Source organism: Amphiura filiformis, chromosome 8 (assembly GCF_039555335.1).
Source record: "Amphiura filiformis chromosome 8, Afil_fr2py, whole genome shotgun sequence".
NCBI lineage: Eukaryota > Metazoa > Echinodermata > Ophiuroidea > Amphilepidida > Amphiuridae > Amphiura > Amphiura filiformis.
Genome location: NC_092635.1, coordinates 42,756,539 through 42,777,599, shown reverse-complemented (window position 1 = coordinate 42,777,599; position 21,061 = coordinate 42,756,539). Strand labels below are relative to the sequence as shown.

Sequence of the window (21,061 nt, the reverse complement as noted above, 5' to 3'; positions counted from 1 at the left end):
TAAATGATCAAATTAAATTACTCAGGACACATCACACTACGCGCTCGCTATCTTCATACAAGATCTGGACCATTCTGATTATATCTCATGGAATTCCTTAACTAGCCATAATTCTCCACATGCTTTCTCGATGCATGCAGTCAAATGCTTTTTCGAAGTCCACAAACGTAACATAATAAAGTTGACTGCCATTCTACAACTTGCTCAATTATATTCGGCAAAACAAAAACCTGATCTAGTGCACTTCTTCCACTTCCAAATCCAGCCTGTTCGTCTCTCGATCACAACTTGTTGTTTACCCCATCTGACCATCTCTAATTCGAACTATAAATATAAATATCTCTTCCAAATACTTTTGTTGGGACAGAAGTCAACATAATCCCTAGGCAATTTAATACCACATTGTGTGAGATCCCCTTTTTTGATAACTTGGCAATAGGTTTTTCCAGTTGAAATCCACACTATCCCTATGGAAGAATTTGGAAATACCTTCCACAGGAGTATAGGTTTTTAAATTATAATTGGTCAGAGTCACTCAGAGTTAATCATTTTGAAACCCATACTCCCCCTGTATTATATCTTCAGCTACATCTTTCACAACTGGAGTGAGCATTACTTCAGTAATTCAAATTGATTGGTGGGAATTTTACGGCAGGGCACTTATAGGTTGCGCCTAAAATTCTACTCGTCAAGGGAGCCCATAGCGCCATTAGGCCGCATCTTTACGGTATTGTAATACGGTATTACAATATCCAAAATATCTTGAAATGATTATTTATCACTACTTCAATTTAAACGTAGACACCCACAGAGGAGAGAGAAAACAGAGCCCGTACCACCAATCAAAGTCTCCGCATCATCCGCATCATCCGATAATAAGGATCTATTGTTCCATGAAATGCGACAGGCGAGACTGCTACGCAATTACCGCGTATTTTCATGGTCTATCGCGTAATCGCGAAAGCACGCAACGCTCTATCGCGTATACGCGAAGGCACGCAGCGCTGGCGTGATTGTTTGACACGGCACGATCGAACAATCGGCCGTCGTGAATATGCGAGAACCAGTCACCGTATACAATACACGGGACCTTTGACTGGTGGTACGCTCTCTGTTTTCTCTCTCCTCTGTGTAGACACCGCAATCAACTGAGGTTCAAAGTTCAGTCAATTATGACTTCGTTGTGTATAGAACATTTTGTTATTGTCGAAAATGTGTACATTAGTACAGGATACAGGTACATATATTGAATAATGGCGGGCAAGGTAAGCTTTTGCTTTAATCAAATTATGTCTTCTCAACTCATCAATTGGCGTGCAGGTTTACTATCTTGTGGTTATTATTTTATGCACCATTTGGTTACCTTTATACGCTGGCGAAGTGACGTAGTTAATCGCTACCATAGCAGCTCATAGCAATAGATGAATACAATTTTGACTATATTGCCCCGCACTACAACGTTCATGCGGTACCAATGCATTAATGTCAAAGAAAAGCTAAACGAGCATCTAGCGCCATCTGTAAAGAAAGTAATCATACTTATGAGACCATTTTTGGACCATAATGTACCCAAGGACCAGTGATTGCACTGACACAATTTCATCGATATAGCTCTTTCACTTCTGGGTGATTTCAAAAACACTTTTTGAAACCGGCCTCGTATGTCCATGAAAGATCCGTTTTGAGTATTCAAGCCTTTAATATGATTTCATATAAGTTTAGTAGTGTGGATCTGTTGTCTGAAAGGAATCATAGAAAAGATTCGTGAGTAAAATATTTACTGATGCAATGATACAAAATAACATTCAGGAATATCAGTAATTCTCTAATTGTTTTGATCATTTAAAATCTGCAGCCGGTTTTATACTCTTACTTTGTTAGTTCCTGTGCCTGGAGAGTCCGAATAGGTTAGTCTTATTCATTTGTAAAATTATGTCGTTTTGGTGATTATTTATTTTTAATTATTCTCGTTATTATAATAATTATTATTATTATTATTTGATATTATTATTATTCGTGTTATTATTAGTGTTATTATTATTATTATTATTATTATAAATAGCGAGTTAGGGCATTCAAAAATGCCTTAACTCGCGATTTGTAAGTTGACTAGCAGTTAAGGCATATGCCCTAATTTTCACTTCCGTGTATCTCACGTAATCTCTATTATTTTTCATTCATGTTACTTCTGCCAACTAATGTCATTATCTTCGCAGATTTTATCTTGTATTTGTAAGGTTTTTTACAAGAAATTAGGAAGAAAGAATGTTTTATTAGAAAATGCGTATTAAATACTATTTACGTTCAAAGTATAGACGGCGACTTAGGGCATTCATATGAAATTCGATGATATCATTAAAAGTGGCCTTTATTATTGAGAAACTACGATACAATATATTAACTTGAGCGACTGTAAATACTAATTGTGTGTAAAAATGTCACAAAAAATCAAATTTGATTATAAAAGGTTTTATTTGTCTGTCTTTGGGATGATGTTGTTATCAATAACTCCCGATATTTTGTGTCGCCAAATTGATGATTTCGAAATTCCCGTACTGCCGTAATATTTTCATGGGGCCTAATTTTTATGTTTTTGCATAAACATTTTTTTTTTTTTCAATCATTTATAAAATTTATTTTTGTAAACATTTTTGTAGAATTTTAAACATATGCAATGGCTGTAAAAGCATCTAGAATTCATTTCAAATTAAACAGCGAAATCCTCAATCAATTAAGAACGTATACAATAGTCAACCCGCACCCGCCATGTTATTTGGATAGATCCGTTCGACGTCACGTTCTGAATCAGAAGTACTGATCTCTACACACCTCAGAAGTCGCTGCTCAGTGGCATAAATATCTCCAGGATACATCATGCATGTACATGTGTATGTACGGACATGGCGACTTCAAATCTGTAACCATGTATAGATTTGATTTAAGCAAAGTAAGTATACACCTTGTATATTTTAGCTTTAAAAAACAAATAACAGCAACACACACTGCACATGAACTGCACCAGTGTGTACAGTATGGCTTTACTTATAATTGTTTTCATAAATTCATGGTTTTAGTTTCACCGGCATGCATGCGTCATAGTCTATCTACCTCGAGACACTGGCACTAGCTTTGAAGTTTAGCGTGTTCCGCGTCAGAGCGTTACATGGTGCGTGTACATACTTTTATGCGGGCATCAATGTGCCGCATAAAATTATGTGCACACAACTTAACCACGCTAAAGCTGGTTTCATACTACCCTGCCGCTTGCCGCTGAGAGGCGTGGCGGACGCGCATTGCAAACAAACGGACACAATCAAGGCTTGTCAATGGTTGAACGCCTGCCGCTTGCCGCAGTGGCAAGCGGCAGAAAACTAGTGCCGTCGTCGCGATGCAGTTGGCAATTAAGGCTAAGCTATTTGTTTGAGGGAGTTGAGATTTAAAAGCATATCTCAAATTATTCCACTTGTTCATGTTATTGGTCATTGGGAATTAAGGCCGTCAGCCTTTCGCCATCTTGTGGGTACAAATGATACGCGCGTGTTCATGCGTGCCGGACACTACGCGCAGGGCGCAGCTTGCCATGAAACTGTTATCATGCATCATCACGCATGGAGATCGAAGGACCATCGCAGCATGTACCCACAACACAATATGGCGGCATATGAGTATGACGTCACGCTGACAGCCTCTATTGAATGAATGCAGCTTTCAACAGCTGTACACAATCCAACTGCGATCCTATATCGCGTATTTCAAACTACAACACGAGCAGTCGAGCGCACAATGGATACCAACATTACCATACAATACCAACCAATCATGAGTGCATTGGCATGGATGGGTCCGCGTTAGGCATGAACAGTCGTACATGATGGCGTATATCGCGCAGTGTACGCACAAATTTGTCACGCTATGCCTATGTCAGGCTGTGTTCATTCAATTGGAATAATCTGTAAAGCACATGAAGGCTAATAGGCCCGAGCATCACAAATGTCATGTTCTCTAGACCTAGTATATAATAGGCCTATTTTGCAGTAAACATTTGACGAGCACGTACTACCAACCATGATGTTGCAGAGTCAGAGCCAAAAGCGTGTACGGTGCAAAGTTCATTCATAAATTTCCACTCTGCAACAGCAGATTGCCTCATAGCTCAGCAGCAAACAGGGCAAGTGCATTTCAATGCAGTAATTACGCCATCGCCATGTAGGCCTACGGTTAAAATATGTGCTCGTCAAAGGTTCACTGCAAAAATATTATAGGGACTACTTTTCACCTTAGGGAGATAATTGGAAATATATTATATCAATCATGCATAAACAAAGTTTGCTGACTCAAGCTTGCCTTGTGCGTATGCATACTGTATGTAGGCCTGGCCTAGAGTGGGGTTTTGAGTACGGTACTAGTCTAATGTGCATCATGTTCAACACTGTTCATGTCACGTCCGTGATCCGTCTGATAGTGATGTCGTTACAGTGGGCTGTAAGCGCGCTGAGAAACCACCCTTGATGTGTGCATGTACGCTCTGTGCGATTAACATTATGTGTGCGAAGTGTAAAATTCACCAAAGTATGCGCATTTACACAACACGCAATTAAGCACAATTCGTGACAGGTGCTGTGCCTACAGCCTACTTGATACATTTATGGCGTGCAGAGAACGCGCATTAAAAGGGCATTTTGTGATCCACAGCCTCATCCACCCACTATTCTCAAAAAAAGTTGTGATTTTTATACCACTCACTGCACCTTTGGCTACATGTTTGGGGCTGTGCAATAATTATGAGCCCTGGGGAGGGTAAAATTGGGGGAGGCAAGAAATTTTTGGTGAGTCGAAAGGGGGGGAAGCAATTTTTGGCAAAGCTGAGAGGGGGCAAGAGATTTTTGGCACGCGTTCTTGGGGCGCCTTTTAAATAAAACGCTCTAAAAAGGCGTAGGGAAACTGTACGGAAACGCTTAAATATGGTCATTTTCACGGTAAAGGGTGTAACTTTGGATTTTTAACATTTTAATCCGTAGTGTTCTAATAAAGCCACAGAATTCCATAATTTTTGGCCACATAAGTCATCTAGTTAGCAGCTACCTTGGGTAGCATAAGACATGGTCTCAGCTTTGAAGCAGGTTTCACTGCCAAAGTGTGTAAAAATTCACTCCAGAGTGAAAATAGCTATGTTTAATTTCTAAGGTGTCTTTTCTAGGGTAAAATTGTTTGTAGAACATGATTTTTTGTCAAAACACGCATCGTACATCGTTTTGCTACAAAATGTTGATTTGTGGCGATTTTGCCCGAAAAATGCACTTTTGGGTGACAAAATTTTCACATGCCAACTTTGTATACTCATAGAGTCTACAATATACATAGATATGGCCCTTTAAAATGTTAACATATCAGCTGAGGGTACTATTTGATGGATTCAAGTATTTGTTTTGTGATTGACTTAATCATTTGTGTGCCAGAATCATTCAAATATGACATGCCTCGTGACAATTGACATGCCAAAATAAGCTGTTTTCTGCAAAAAAATTTATTTGAAAAATCATAACTCTTGATAGGAAGGTGCTACAGTGATGGTTGACCTACCAGTCTATGCAGTATTGCATGGGCTTTCATTTGATACCTAACTTTGTTCATTTTAACTAAGGGAAAAACTTGCAAAAAAAAAAAATGTTTCCCCTACCCCTTAAAATTTTGATGTGTGTAAAAATTCCGCCATTTATAAAAATCGGGATTACAAGAAAACTACAAGAGCTATAGGCTTGAAAAACTAATCAGTTATGCACAGTATAAGTTCCTACTTGGGTATAACATTAATATCTTTCCATTCCTTCTCAATTTTCTTTTCTAATTTTTTTAACAATTTGTGACATCTGTAAATTACGTAAAATTTGGCATTTCGAAACATCGTAAAAAAAAAAATATGAGGCGACATGTTTAAAAACTAATCAGTTATTCCCATGATACAGTACTACAGGGATATAGTACCAAACTTGTGCTAAAATGCATATTTTTTTAGTTCTAATTTTTTTAACAAATTGACTCGCCACCCCATTTTTGAGCAATTAGTACCTGTAATATTGCGCAATCATGTGACCTATATTCAATGTGTGTGCACCAATCAGATGTCAGACTTGCACTACAACATGATGTGAGCCTTGCAGAGCCTTTATAAGTGTGCTAATAGAGTTCAAATATGTTGTGATGATGTTGTCACTTATGGATCTCATATTTGTATTTCCGTCAAAAGCATATGCCTCTACTGTAATGCTCATATCAGGAAAACAATGACAGATTGTGCATTTCTGACTTCAGAAATGAATTCTGCACAAAATTTCAGTCTAGAAAACATATTTAAAACAATATTTTTGGAAACTTTATATTTTGCCATTTTTGGCAGTCAAACCTGCTTCAAATCTGAAACCGTGTCATAATCAGCTTTGGGAGTTACTGCGTTCAGTTTTAGCAGGCTTAAATGTACACAAGTTTAATATTGCCATTTTGAAAAACTATAAAAAACTGTAACATTTTTGTAAAACCCTGTGTTTTCTTCAGTTAGTTCATGGATAATTTTTCTTATCCTGAAAGTACAGTCATATGTTCAGTAAACACTGCCACATTAGATTTAATTGTGAACGGCCCTGTATTTTTGAGAACCGGACTTCGATATTTGTCGTTTGGAGGCTTCATTTTCCGTTAACAATTGTTAACAAACTTTGTGGGTGTAGCTTTGGTTCATAATTCTTGGTTATTTCTTCGCTTCTTCTTGATTTATAACAGTTGTTATCTTAACTTGAAATGGGTAACAAAAATTAGCCGATTTGCAAGCTTTTAAAATTTTTATAAAATCTTGACTTCAAAGAGCCGTTTTTCCGTTAACTTTTTTGAAGCCTCCGAAACAAACTGTTCAGCAAGCTTGTGCAAATATAAATAAAAGAGCTCATCAAATCTATTTATCAAAATGTAGCAAAGTAGATCCTCAAGTCACATGTTTTTAAATCGTGGAGATATATATCACCGCTTGAAAATGGGACCCAATACAAACTTTCCGTTAACAATTGAAGCCTCCAAACAAATGAAGCCTCCAAACAACAGTAAACTTAATTATCATCTATGCATCTAAATTGGTGTGTTTCATACTGATATCTGCATTGTAATTATTACTTGATATGTGCAGAATGTCATAAATTTAAAAAAAAATTGACATTATGGTTAATGTTTGAAAAATATACTGATAACTTAAAAAGACTGTTTCGGAGGCATAAAAAGAAAAAAACACCATACTTAACAAATGGGTGAAAAAAATTAATGTGTGATAAATCTACAATATCTGCCGTGATAGAATCATTGATTCAATACACACAAGAAAATAACAGCTTAGATGATCCCAACACTGTTGTTTTCAAAAAACTACTTCTGCAATGTTTAACAATTGTTAACATGAAGCCTCCAAAACAAAAAAAAATGACTTGCTGTGATAATTTAATTTTGTCACAACTGAAATTCAATACTTAGAAGCAAAGCATGAAAATTGGTAATTGTGATATTTTTACCTATTTTTTATGTCAACTTGTAGTAGTTAGCTAAATATTTTACTTTTATGATCACCTGTGTTGTTAACTGAAGCCTCCGAAACACAAATCGCTTGAATTGCCAATTCTAAAAAATAACTCCAATTTCTGTGAAACTTGGCTGGGAGGTTCCTTTCATCAAGTAGTATTTGTACATGAAGTTAGACATTCAAATTATTTTAGGAACCCAATTAAAACTTAAAAAATATGTTTAAGGTTTGGAAATTTCCATTGTAAATGACACTTGATGTTAAAAATTTTCAAAACTGCAATTACAAACATAGCAAAACATGGTATAAAATTTAACTTATCTGTTGACTTACTTTGGAATGGAATTTCACATGTATTCCAGCTTTCATGTCAAAATTTTCTGAGGTTATGTAAAATACATTTTTTCTTAGATTTTAACCAAAATGTTATGCAAATGTCAAATTTTTTATTAGAAATCAAAAGGTTTAAGCCTTGAAACATTATTTTACTTGAATTTAAGTTGCTTCTATGCATGATTTCAGTAAACAAACATATTTAAGTGGTTTGAAATTTTGACCCTAAAAATCAAAAGTTACACCCTTTACCGTGAAAATGACCATCATGCTCGCTACGCTCGCAACATGTATAGACCATTTAAAGGGGGGGCAAAGATTTTTTGGCAGGCTGAGAGGGAGGGGGCAACCAAGTTTTGGCAGGCCGAGAGAGGGGCAAGCGATTTTGGCGAGCCATTTGAAATGTTACCCCCGGCCTCATAATTATTGTACACCGGGATTGCACAGCCCCTTATGTACCAAAAATTTCTTGCAGATTAATTTGTTTAGCAAAAATATCACCAAATTTGAATTTCCTTCGAACTGGTATGTACCAGAACGAAATTACAACAGTGGCCTATGGAGCAGTGCAGTGTAATACACTAAATCATGCATATAAACTCGCAAACGCATAAAATTGGAATCAACTGAAATTTTGGGAATAAGCTTTTTCAGAGATATCTATTGAAAATGTCATAAAAAGAGGATGCTAGGATCACAAAATCCTCCTTTAATGTAAGTTGACACGCACAGTGACAATTAAAAAGACAAATATTTTTTTTGCTAATTATTTAAAGCTCTCAAATTTTGGAAGATTAAAAAATTAATTAATTAAAAATGCACTCAGTAAAGTTAGATATTCATAAAAAATATATATATATTTATGTAATGGGTTTGAGCACTCTAAATTCCAAAGTTAGTCACTTGTATAAAAGTAGGCTAAACTTGTTATAGCAATATTGTAAAATATGATGAGTTAGCCCCCCATTTTATTTGTCAAAATTCGATTTTTACACAATTTACATAATAGCAAGTTGGTGGTGCGCGCCTTAGACATTTGGCTACGGGCTGCGGATAGCAAGGACAATTTTCAGAAAAAAACAACACCATGTTGTCATCAAAGTTTCACCAGTTTTCTATAACATGGCTAGAAAGAAATTGCCCCATTTTGCACTACAGAAGAAGAAGAGCTGAACCACTGCCCTTTTTGATTTGATTAATACCCAGTTATGTGAGTAAAGACACGAGAATTCATCTGGTTTAGCTCTGACAATTCAACTTGTAGGCTAGAAAATAAAAAATCTGGTACATGTATCTAATGAATAGTTTACATCCAAAAGCAACCAAACTTGAGCCAAATCTCAATATGAGAGCTTGCATGTAATGGTGGTATTCAAGGTCAAAGGTCATTTGAGGTCAACTTGTAAATAGGCTGAAAAGGATGATTATTACTTGTGTTTACATTGTCCGACGACGCCCGGCGGAACTTGGCCGGAGTAGCGGTAGGCGTTGCCAGGAGTAGTGGCAGTGTGAACGATGGTCAGCGTAAGTTCCGCCAGGCGCAGACATCGACGATTTACTCCTGACAAAAGTGAGGAGTAGCAAGCTGGGTGTACCCTCCGCCAGGTGTAAGTTGCAATGTAAACACTGCTACTCCTGACACCCGTGTAAGTTTCACCTTTTGTTGGTCGGAACTAAGACATTACATATTGCGTGGTTGAAAAAGGTCACAGAAACACGTACTGGAAGTGGTAGTCGATGTTTACACCGACCAGAAGTGAATGCTTGGTGGATCGGCGTAGTGCTAGGAGTAGGCTAGGTGTGGACACGCTGTAGGAGTAGCGAAAATATTTGTGGAATTTTTATCATTGTTAGCGTAACTTTACGCCGGGAACACGTTGAATTAGTGGACATGCTTGTAAGTCCTTGTCAACTTCCAGTACATGTATATAGGCCTTATAGGGGTCAGCAGGAGTAACATATTTCCTTTTTCGTAGCAGAATTGGGACTAGGATCATATGCATCTCTTAAAACCTGTGACTAAAACTGTTGAACATTGCTTTAATTGCCAAGTAATAGGAATAGATCTTTTATTTTATTACACAGGAGTGTAAAATTTAATTCTTCATTTAAATATTCTTTGTTAATTTGTATTTTTTGATTTTACAGCTAGAAGAACCTTAATGTAGAAGGAAAGTATATAGAGAGCTTTTTTCCGAAATGGCAGTATATCACAAGTAACATTAAGTTACAGACTTCGAGGTTTCCAGAGGTAAGAAATTGAAAAGCAAGCCAGTATTGCAGTTGGGGCAATCTCTCCCCGGGCAATCTCTGTGCTCCCTGATACTAATGTAGATTCCATATCATGTTGGAGCGATGGGAAAAGGTTAAAGGTCATTGGACCTCGACCATTGTCCCAAATAGGGGACAATTGGTCATTAAGACTAAAAGTCATTAAGATTTATATTATCAATTTCTGATTCGCATCTCAAAGAAACTTGCCATGAAAGAAAAAGGAGTTATGTTGTTCGTACAATCAACTATAATTTTTGTTGACATAATTATAGGCCTAAATCATGTACTTCACCATGTTAAAAAATTCACCATGTTATTTGAATTTTATATTGATTTGGGCAATGATACCAAGGCAGACAGAAAGTCAAATGACAGGAAACTTTGGTGCCAACTTGGGAGGCTTTAGCCCTGCAGTCTCGGGTCCCTGCACTCCGTGCATCCGCTGGGTATTCATGCTTGTCGGTGAACTTTAAAACACCCCTTTTGCATCTCATTTCGCAAGTTTTAGGGAAAAACACCCTTTTTTTAGCGATTTCGCGAATTATTTGCCCTTCGAAAATACCCTATTTTCGCTAAAATACTGAACGATATTTCTAATATGCCCTTTTCTGGCAAAAACGCGTATAGGCTTCTCGACGAAAATACCCTTTTTTTCAATTTCGCGAACAAGTGGTTTGAAAAAGCACACCTTTTTTGTGTGTTTCGCGAATCGCGTTTCTTCATCTGAAAACATCCCTTATTTCACGAAATTTTCGACGAGCATGAATACCCGCGGATGCACGGAGTGCAGGGACCGGGCCTGCAATGGGCTGAATACGGCTGATGATGATGATGAAATCAAAATTGTGCTTAGCTTATTATTTTACTATAGGACTATTTTTACTTCACTACTCTATGTGCGTGTTTATAGTGAGCCAGATTATCCGGTATTTAGCGATATTAACATAAATCAATTGTTAGGCCCAAAAAAAATAACTGTTTGTTTGTCCTCCACAGCTTTGAAAGAGGACGTGCGGGCGGGCGGATTTTTTTAAATTTTTTTTAAATTTTTTTTTTTTCGGATTTGGCGTATTCCTGCACCTAGCTCAGAGCTTAAAATAAATGCCACATTCATAATGGTGACTTTAAAAAAAAAACATTTTGTGTATTTAATATGCAGTTATAATTTGTGTTCATGACATAGTCTTTTAATGATTTCATATCCAATGTATTTTGAAGTCACTAAAAATAATAGACTATGACATGAACACAAGCTATAACTTTGCATATTGAAGACACAACATGTTTTTGGGGGCTTTTTTTTACTTTCAACCATGAAAGATCTTAGTATTTAGCTCTAGCTAGGTCCAGAGATACTCCAAATCTGAAGTTGAATTTTACTTATTTTTATAAAAAAAAATTTATAAAAAAAATTGGTCAGGCCTTGATCTGAGGAGCGGGCAGTGGAGGACAAACAAACAACCTATTTTTTTTTTTTTTTTGGCCTTATTGCAGTATAATAAGTCCACTACAATTTTAACATTATTGAGCCCCTCCATTCCACGGGCACCACCTGCACAAAAGTGATGTTTGCTCCAACTAGATATTGAACATATTATAGACCGTATTTACACTATTTTTGCCCCCCCATCAATGCCCCATCATTTGTTTCAACCGAAACATGTGAACCAGAAGTCCAAATATAGTTAGTCATTTTGGTGTGATTTTTAAGCCTACCTATTTTTACTGTTGTGAAAAAGACCTAATAAATGCCCCCTCTTTGAAAATGCAACATCACCACAAGTAAATACTGTACTGGCTACAGCTTACAGACCCAGTATAGACCAAACACACTAGAAACCCACAAAGACAAGAAAGTGCTCATATTTGGCGAGGCTAGGCGAGAAAAGGTAAAAGACAAGGTAGCATACAAGAATTTGTCTTTAAAAAAGACAAGTTCACGGATCAAGTGTATAGTACATGTACTTTGATCTAACATTTAATATTCACATCTAAGTTCTAACCTACTCTGCACTTATTCGACAATAAATAAGTGATATGAGGCTTAATAATGATACCTGCGTCTTGACTCTGGAAAACAATATTTTTTAAAAAGCTCATTTTGCATTTAGTTTTTAAGCCACCTCGGGACACACCGACACCGCCTGGCTAATAATTATTTGGTGCAGCAGAGACATTAAAATGAATACACGCGTGATCGATACGTGAATTGCTATGCACGATTTTGATATCAGACGAAAATCTTTGGATACCGGGTTAGAAAATGATGAATATCTCCCGTAAATGAATTTTTCTCAAGAAACCAGATGTGGTCTCATACACTTGAAAATATGTGTTGAACAGATATGATGGTCGCTAGAATGCGCTTTGAAAATTGGCGCGCTTTGAACTCAAAATCGGACCAAAACTCTAATTTTATATTGCGTTGGTCCTGTATGGACTACAACGTGTAGTACAGCTGCACTCACTACTAGGCAGTATAAAAGTCGATGACCATTGACCTCAATGGGGTATACAAGCTTATTCACGCACAACCAAGATCGATTACCCGGCTATTGTGAGTAGCCTAAGTCATGTCCCTCGACTAATTATTCGTCTCAAAGAGCTTCAAAGGTCTGAACCAAATGGCCAATCGTGGCTGTGGATTCAACCTACCATGGCGATTTCTGCCATGAAGATATAGGGTCGATGACACAAAAGGGAGCCACCTACAGGATCTCATTTTGCATTTAGGTTTTTATTTGCGCTGCAAAGTAGCAAAACTTTCTTTATATATGGCCCAATCCGTGCCTGGAAAAGTCTATCCCCTCAATCATCCGACCACCAGCGAGAACTACAGTAATGCGGTGCCCCCCGCTTTGCAAAACTAGATAATACCCAGTACGAAGGCCATGAAATTCACCACATCACAACCAAGCTCACATTAGACCCAATAAAATTCCTTTAAAAGGAATTTTATTAACTCATTGCTAGCTTTTGTTAGGGTCAGGTGTCAGGGATATTTGTCTTTGTCAATATTATACAGGTTTATACACATGGGTTATTACAAGCGTTAATAAACATTCAATTAACTATAGATAATAGACTTAGTTTTGTGCAATGTAGTTATATTGAACTTTATCTGAAGTAAATAACATGCTACACAGTTTTCTATACAGAATGATGAGGCCTTTTGTGATGAGGCCTGACCTCGACCTGCTAGTTTTGATTAACCAAATCAGTTATGTGTATTGTCAGCATGTGATGGCTATAAGCCAATTACAAACATGTTTCTAAAAAAGGCAAAACAATTCCTACGCTGGATAGACTCTTGGCTAGGTTAAGTGCTAATAGTAAGTTGTCATGTTGGGCAAGATTAGATAAAGGCATACAAACTAGGGTATGAGATATTGGAAATATTTCCTAGCCTATTAAGCACATGGTTGGTGGGCTATATAGATATTCAAGACACAGGGTATGTAAGGGACAAACTGTGCATATGAGATGTGGGTGCAAGTGGCATCATTTCACTACCTTGAAAAAAGGCGAGGAATGGCTCAGATTAAGTCTTGCTCAGATCCTGGACAAGTTTGGCAGGAAAGGCAAGGTACATCCAGCACATCCATACCCTTGTCTGGAATATAAGATTCCACACCACCAAATCACACCATGAAGGTAAATGGCTGGTAAAAAAAAATCAGTGTTTTTATTGTAAGAACCACACCGAGATTGATCTCAAAAGAATTAAGGCTCACGTGCCTATCTTTGTGATAGCTGTACTTTGTGGATGGTTTTCTCAATATCTAAGCATAAAAAGATTACATTTGTTACAATTATGAAATTTGAGGCACGTTTTTTGTTCTCGAGATCTTCACCAGATGAAGTCACTACATATAATCAGTGTGCTGTAAGATTGACAGGATGTACATAGTTTTCAACATGTCACTGTGAAAAATCAAGCTTGCAGCTGCTGCTTACCTACCCAATATTTGTTGGTTATATGGAAGAACATATCATAAACATTAGGTAACATGGTGTTTTGAATGAAGCAGGGAGGTTTAACAATGAGAAAACGATCAGTTCCTCCATATCTTTTAATACATACATGAATAGGAACTCTATTTGGCCGTGTGTACTAGGGTGGGCCGAAAAACACCTTTTTTCTCGGATCGACTTGGAACTCTCGGAGAATTTTACTAGGGTACATACTACTATTGTGCTAAAATATCAGTAAGATCGGAGCATGTTTCGCCCAGGCAGTAGATTTTCAAAAAATCCCTACTTATTTGCCATTTCTTACTGTATAACTCTATATAGAGAAATCAGTAGAAACAACCTGGGAAAATTAGGCATTGAGATGACATCATAGCCAATATTAAACAATTTGGGTAGTTTGTTTAGACCCTCCAGAACATCACCAAATAGCAAGCAGTCTCCAATTGGTTACCATTATTTTTTGCTAGAGACCTGTATTTAGTTAAATATTGATGATATTTGAGTTGCTAAATTAAGGGGTAGGGGTAGCATTATGGAGCATTTCCCCAGTTCTACTGAGTCAAATTTCACAATCTTGATCTTGTTGGGTAGATATGAACTGCAAAAGTACAAACAATACATGAGATACGAATTTAGTGCAGCTCTGACATGACATGGGGTTAAAGGGTCATGTGACCCTGATATGTAGGAATTTTCAAGGCTGTGTGACCTTTTGACCTCTGGTCAAAACATGGATAACCGAAAATCATATAGCATTTATTTTTGGCAATGCTGCAGTTCATATCTGTGCAACAATACCGCATTTGTGAAATTTGACTGAGTAGAACTGGGGAAATTCTCCATAATGCTAAACAAACCCTTAATATAGCAACTCAAATATCATTAATATTTGACTTACATGCTTGTCTTTAGCAAAAATAATGGTAACCAATTGGAGACGGCTTGCTATTTGGTGATGTTCTAGAGGGTCCAAACAAACTATCCAAAATGTTTAATATTGGTTAGGGTGGCATCTGAATGCCTACTTTTCCCAGATTGTTTCTACTGATTTCTATATAGAGTTATACAGTAAAATATAGCAAAAAAGTAGTGATTTTGTGAAAATCTACTGCCTGGGCGAAACATGCTCCAATATTACTGATATTTCAGCACAATACTAGCATGTACCCCAGTAAAATTCTCCGAGAGTTCCAAGTCGATTCGAGAAAAAAAGTGTTTTTTGGCCCACCCTAGTGTGTACCCTGTATTTGACACGTACGACAGACACTCTAAAACACTGTCTGGCAATGTGCTATATTTAGATCACTGAGCAAGATAAAATACAAATTGTCATAGTGGAATAGTGGAACACCTGATTTTTTGGCATATTTGTCATGTTTACACATGTCCCAACTTGCACCTAAATGGAATCAGCCAAATTTGTTGTGTTTGTAATTGTAGGTCATCAGAGCAAAGTTCGACATAATGTCATAATTCAAGAATTGTGACATTATGTCCTCCTATATAACTGCATGTTAAACGGCCATAATAACCTAGCAGGGTTTATTTCACTTTAGCTCAAATGGACAGAAACCTTTCCCGATAATTATTATTAGCATTATTTTAGCATTTTAAGTGCATAATAACAAATTTAAAATTTGAAGGAAATCGTACATTAAGGCTTTAAGCTTACCTGAAAAAGTCTTCTTACCATGCTAAAGTACATGTAATTATTAATCAGCTAGTCAAGACCATTCCTCTTGTACAAGATATTAATTAAGGCCTATAAGCCTAAACTGAAAAATTGGGGTTTTGTGGAGTAGGCTAGGTGCTAGTTACTGACTCGGAGACATGACTGAGTTTGGTTTAATGCAGTTGCAGTAATCTGTCTGCTTTCAATTTTATTTTTGTTCAGATATGACCATGTATGTGACCATCTGCCATCAAGAAACCTACCGCAAACAAGAAAAGCCATTAAAAGGGGATGATGTGTTTCATGGGTAAGTCCAACTCACTGAACTATTGCTTTGCCTACTTAACAATAGGTATGGTTATATTAATGTTTGTTTCAACTTGTTCTGTGACTCAATTAAAAATATCTGAAAGGTTGAGAAACAAAAAATTAGGCCCTGCCTGATTATCATAATTATCTTAATGTTGCTATCTTCAGTAGATAGCACATGGTTAGCAATACACATGCTGCATTAATTCTAGTCGGCAACTCGGCATCAATACTTAAACTTGAATAATTTCACTTTTAATGGTCGAGATATGTTGAGAAAGGCTACAGATCATGTATGACCCTTTATCATTCAGTAGACATGAATAACAACATTTCATTGGTTAATAGCCAAATAATATAATTTCGTATTGTTCAGCGTTCATAAATTACCGTACAATATATAGCCGTATTATTCAGCTCTTAATCAGTACCGTAATTAACGGGCCTGCATACTCGCGTTGTATTGTGCTGATCGCAGTATGCGGTAGAGACGGCAATTACGTGCTACCTCACGTCGGTGCTAAGTGTAAAGGCCACACGTTGGCACTAGCGCACTGTATTACATGGCCTGGCGGTAGTTGCATGACAGAAAACTGTAAAGCATGCATTGAAGAGTTTGGAGTAGGCCTATAACTTGATCACTTTATGATTGTGGTATTATTTATTTAATTAATTAATTAATTAATTAATTAATTAATTTATTAATTTATAAATAAATTAATAAATAAATAAATTAATTAATTAATTAATTAATTAATTAATAATTATTTATTTATTTATTTATTTATGTATTTATTTAATGTATTTATTTAATGTATTTATTTAATGTATTTATTTGTGTTTATTTGTGTTAAATGTATACTGAATGATAAATTTGTTACCCCCTGTCTGTTCAAATGCAATACGAAAAATATCACTGGTTTTGAGGTCGTATCACACGAGGCCGCATTCGTATTGCATGAACAAACAGGGTATAACTAATAGTATTTGACATGTATGACAGACACTCTAGAAACACTGTGTGGGGATGCACTATATTTACATGTACATGTAGATCACTGAGCAAGATAAAATACAAATTGTGGAATAGTATATAACCAGATTTGTCTGTTTTGGTGTAAGTTTTTGCTAATTTGCATTACATGGGGGTGGGGGGGGGGCTAGATATGAGGATTTGGAAATATGCTCAAAAATGGCTTCAGAATGAATTTTGAAAGTTAAAGATTTCCTTCAAATTTAAAATTTGAAGGAAATCGACATTAAACTTTAAGCTTACCTGAAAAAGTATTCTTACCATGCTCAAGTACATGTAATTATTTATCAGCTAGTCTAGACCATTCTTCTTGCACAAGATATTAATTAAGGCCTATAAGCCTAACCTGAAAAATTGGGGTTTTGTCAAGTAGCCTGGCCAGGTGCTAGTTACTGACTCTGAGACATGACCGAGTTTGGTTTAATTAATGCAGCTGCAGTAATCTGTCTGATTTCAATTTTGTTTTTGTTCAGATATGACCATGTATGTGACCATCTGGCATCATGATGAAGTTACAGAAAAAATCCCTTTGACTATTTACAAGAAAACCGCCGCAAACAAGAAAAGCCTTTAAAAAGGGATGCTGTGTTTCATGGGTAAGTCCAACTCACTGAACTATCACTTTGCCTACTTGACAATAGGTATGGCTATATTAATCTTTGTTTCAACTTTAACATGTGTTCTGTGACTCAATTAAAAACATCTGAAAGGCTGAGAAGCAACAAATTAGGCCCTGCCTGATTATCATGTTACTATCTTCAGTAGATAGCACATGGTTAGCAATACACATGCTGCATTAATTTGAGTCGGCATCAATACTTAAAGCCATATTATAACATTTGCTGAGGAAGACTCCCTCACTGAATTTTTAAAATTCCTTTTTTACACGATTAAATTGTACTTTATTAAACCAATATACCCTGCAAAAATCAAGACTCTAGGTGCTGTAGTTTTGTCAAAATCCGAGATTTTAATAAAACGCCGGAACCGGCGCTTTATTATTACGATGGAATTATTAGATGAACGCATACACAATGTTCATACATACTCACGATATAACGACGTTTCTGATTGGATTTGCGCTCTTTTTTGCTGGTCATAAATACCGTTTATGACCAGTACGCAGGGCATAAACAAGCTGCGCCACGCAGCGTTGGAACCCAATTAACACGATCCACGATTTGCTAGTGTTTGCGTACACGCCAAGCATGTCACCGCGCCCATCTCACATAAGCGCTAAAAAGATGACGCCGTATCACGCGTTGACTCCCGGCCGTTGACCTCATGAGCCGAGCTGCTGCCTGCAAGTAGGCCTACTCATTTTCTTCCAATTTATGAAGGAAAACGGTATGGAAATGTTATTTAAACTTGTAAACCCTTATTATTTTCATCTGTATTGAATTGCTAAGAATGTTGGGTATGTATGAACGGGGTTCATTCATAGGATTGAGGGCATGATCGCTGTTTAGGGCATAAACAGCGATCATGCCCTCAATCCTATGAATGAACCCCTAATTCATAACACACACAATGCATTACACGGCGTATGCGGGACGGTGATATACACAACAAAGGGTCGTACTCACAACACAACCGAAGGAGTGGTACGTATCTAGGCTTATATGTGCGCTGGTAGTAAATTCAATTTTCTTTGCTTTACCGTAGTTGTTCGGCTCAAAAATTAGAGGGGATATATCTGACGGTAAAAGCTAACATTTTATGGCAAAGAAATGCTAATCTATTTGTTTGAAAATGTTATAATATGGCTTTAAACTTGAATAATTCACTTTTAATGGTCAAGATATGTTGAGAAAGGTTGCAGATCATGTAAAATGGGGTTTTAAGAAAAAATTTTAACCCTGCAGATTCCACACCACCAAATCACACCACCAAGGTAAATGGCTGGTAAAAAAAAATCAGCGTTTTTATTGTAAGAACCATTGAGCTGCTTACCTACCCAATTTTTGTTGGTTATATTGTAGAAGATATCATAAACATTAGGTAAAATGGTGTTTTGAATGAACCAGGAGGGTTAACAATGAGAAAACGATCAATTCCTCCATACCTTTTAACACATAAATGAATAGGAAATCTATTTGGTGGTGTGCACCCATAAGTAGCACCCAATTAACACCTTTGTTTTCATGTTGACTCAATTGGTCATCAGTCAAGATTAATAGGTAAATTTTCACAGGAAAATTGGACACGTGACCAATGCGTATCAATGTAAGTGTAACCTTGAGCCTGATCTCTGACCCCTGGCGGTGACCTCGCTATTCAAGTCTTAGTTATTTTGAATTGAAAAATTAGTTTTGGCCGCAGTTTCGATAGAAATGCGAGCATTGCAAAATTATTGATTTCTTCACAATATCATCAAAACGTAATTTCAAAAATATTTACCTACGGAAAAAAATATTTATCTACGGAAACTCTTGTTATAATATTATAAACTTCCGACAAGTAACTTATTTTGCATCCAAGGAGAAGTTCTTCCTATTCAAATACATTGGAAGACCACCCGCTGTGCTCTGGGTCACATTCCATAATGCTAATATGTCTGCGCCCATGGGTATCACGTGTCCAGAAAATTTTCCCGTGAATATTTTCCTATTAATCTTGACTGGTCATTAACAATTTTACTTTTTATTACAGTAATTCCTGCCAGACAGCCCAGGAAGGTTATGACCAATTGAGTCAACATGATAACAATGTGTTAATTGGGTGCTTTACTTGTATTCCAGACAAAATGTGCTGGAATTTAGTACCTCACCATTTCTTGCCAAACTTGCCCAGGATGCCATTCCTCACCTTTTTTTAAAATATAAAGAATATGTGACCCGTCACATCAATAGTTACTGATTGCTACATGTACCTGTCCCTATTTAGTATGGGGCTTGTTTGAAACAAGTTTGTTGATGTTCAAATGCCAAATTGACTGCTCAGTGCCAGAAGTGGGTAAGTGCAATAGCTGCCATGTGAAGTATGAGTACAATGTACTGTGTGTAAACTGCCAAAATGTTCACAGGGCAGCTATTGCGCTTACCTACTTCTGGCACTGAGCAGTCAAAATACTGATGCCCTTGCACATTATTTTTTTTCCATCACAATGCACTCCACCTTCGGGGTTGTATCGTATAGGAAAAAAAAGCATTTACATTGATATTTGTCATTTGAACTACAATAAAAATCATATCTAGTCATTAATCTCAAATCAAGAACTTAATTTTGTTAATTAAATGCAAGTTTAAACAAACAACATTACTTAAACTCTTAATGAGAGTAACAAGAGTAAAAAACCTATATTATGTATTGTGTTATGTGATAGACGTGAACTGAAAGCCTGATGATTCCAAGAAAGATGGGCTAACCACTGAGCTGTTATTTTATTAATTTTAATTTCCATAAATCTTCATTTTATCACAGGTGATCATATTCGCCATACCAAAATCACAATGCGTCGAACACAAGAGGTGCAGCTGTTTGTCTCAAAGAGGAGAATTCCATAGAGGTGATGGGCGCTTGATGACATCCACTTTCTAGCCTACCTTATACCGGAAGAAAGAAGCGTTCCTTAAGAATATTCATATAGGGCTGCTTGGTAGTTTGGTTTTAATAGTCTCATGGAATTGAGACTAAAATAGTCTATAGAGAACCCCAGGGGGGCCACTGGTCATTGACCAGGGGTATCATGCGTGGCCAAAGATTCAAGTAAAAAGGGTCTTTTTTCATGATCAGGCACAAGTATCGTGAATAGGGTATCTAAAACAAGGACATTTGAAAAAAAAGGGTATACCTTGTACAATAAATCAGTGTTTAGGGTACTTTGAGACAAATGTAGTATTGTAATAAAGGTTAAAAGTTATGAATTTTTGAATTTGTATTTTCCCAGTTATCATAAAGGGTTTTAGAG

The 21,061-nt window shown here is 36.7% G+C and overlaps 1 long non-coding RNA gene across 2 annotated transcripts; it reads left to right on the top strand.

Annotated features, from left to right (window-relative positions):
- Positions 1-2,820: 2,820 nt before the first annotated feature.
- On the top strand, positions 2,821-20,633 carry LOC140158269 (uncharacterized). 2 transcript variants are annotated; one of them, XR_011859750.1, is made up of 5 exons: positions 2,821-2,947; positions 10,037-10,139; positions 16,032-16,116; positions 17,625-17,747; positions 20,575-20,633. It is a non-coding gene; the product is annotated as an uncharacterized lncRNA (long non-coding RNA). The 2 variants fall into 2 exon arrangements; XR_011859751.1 differs by lacking the exon at positions 2,821-2,947 and adding an exon at positions 8,977-9,098.
- The last annotated feature ends 428 nt before the right edge of the window (positions 20,634-21,061 follow it).